The following is a 1,628-nucleotide window of genomic DNA, read 5'->3' as shown; positions in this document are numbered from 1 at the left end:
TTCAAAGAGATGGCCACTGAGTGAGCTGCCTTCCAAGTCTCAAATTCTGTGAGATTTTTAAGGTTATATTAGTGAATGACCTGCCAAATTTGAACTTCTTTGTCATAAATAGCTCATGAGCTTCAAAATGTGGAGAATGGATGTTTTAGAATATTTGCAGCTATGATTTGATAGAAGGGTAATGCAAGATGCAGGTTTGACTGTGATGACATTTGAAATTAAAAGTAATTCTGGAAAGAATGTCTCTTTTCATTTGGCTTCATTAATATTTACTGAAGTCTGCAGCATAATACCAATCCATGTCAAAATCTATAGACCCTGTTATTAGGAAAGAAGACTTGCTGACTCTGTCATTCGATATAATTTGTTTCTCATTTTAAAATATAGTATTTGGACAGTAATGATATTTCAGTGGGTCAGGTTTTTTAGTCATGTCTGTTAACTGGGTCTTGTGGGAGGCAAAAACAGATAGAAGCAGGGGTGGGCATGGCAGCACTTAGCATAATACAGGTGTGGGTGCATTTGTCCCCAGTGAGGGGATCTTTCTCCCCTTTGGGTATAGAGGAAAAGTTGGGCCCATGAAAGGAGTACCGTGGTGATGGTACCTGAGGGTGGTTTGCCATGTAGCAGTGAAAATTTTTAAGTCAAGATGGTGGTTGCTAGGTGTGGAAAAATCCCTTGGTTATTATCATTTTGCAGCTGAGATAATGGAGATAGAGAGTGATGATGCAAGTAGGTGGCCAGACCAGAACACCAGGGCTCTTTCCACTCTTTCCAGGTACATTTAAAATTTCCTATTGCCCTGTGTATTGTTATTGCTAGAGGCTTTCACCCTAACCAGGAGATTGTAAACTCTGTAAATATTATTGAATTAAACAACCTGACTCCATCTGTTTCAAAGCTATCTCAGGCCTTCATCCCAATTCAATCCAACCATTTTTGTGTGGTCTATTTGTCTCTAGCCTACTTTTACTCTTGCATTTTCCCCTCTTGTCTGAGGTCCCATTCATCCACAGGAAATTTGCTAATCTGTACAAATTATCCCCTCTCTATTTCCAAAGATTCAAGGGCCCGTGAGCTGCATTGCTAATCTCCTACCAAGGAAAGCTGAAAGTGTGGATTAGAAAATGAGAATGAATGACCATGCAGCAAAGTGCTATGGTGGAGGCTGCACTTTGTTATCATTATGAAGCAGCTTGTTCTCATGACCACAGGATCAGAAGGGGGAAAGAAAAGAAAACACATTTTGGCAATTCATTTAATCCTGTGCATTAGAACAAAACCCAATAATAGTTGAGAATCAAATTCCAGTCTTCAAGAGTTTTGAAACACTTGGCATCTGCCTACTTGCAAGTAATAATAAAGTCATTAACGTTTTTGTTCTGCTCTTTACGAACCTTAACCAAATAAAGGCATAGCACACAATGTGGGCCAAGGAAGCACAACAGGGCTCTTTCTGCAGCTAGAAAGCCAAGGATCCCAGGCCACCCACTCAGGGAGCCATAAGTGGAGCTGGGATTGCATTTCCCAAGTCACTGATAGGCAGGTCTGTTTTGAAGCCATCAGGGCATGCACTTACTTGACTCTTCCCAGTGCCACATTAACAGTCTCTTAATTCATTCTAAACT

Source organism: Vombatus ursinus, unplaced genomic scaffold (genome assembly GCF_900497805.2).
Source record: "Vombatus ursinus unplaced genomic scaffold, bare-nosed wombat genome assembly UNPS02014942.1, whole genome shotgun sequence".
Taxonomy (NCBI): domain Eukaryota; kingdom Metazoa; phylum Chordata; class Mammalia; order Diprotodontia; family Vombatidae; genus Vombatus; species Vombatus ursinus.
The sequence above is the reverse complement of the archived record's forward strand: the minus strand, read 5'-3'. Positions refer to the sequence as shown.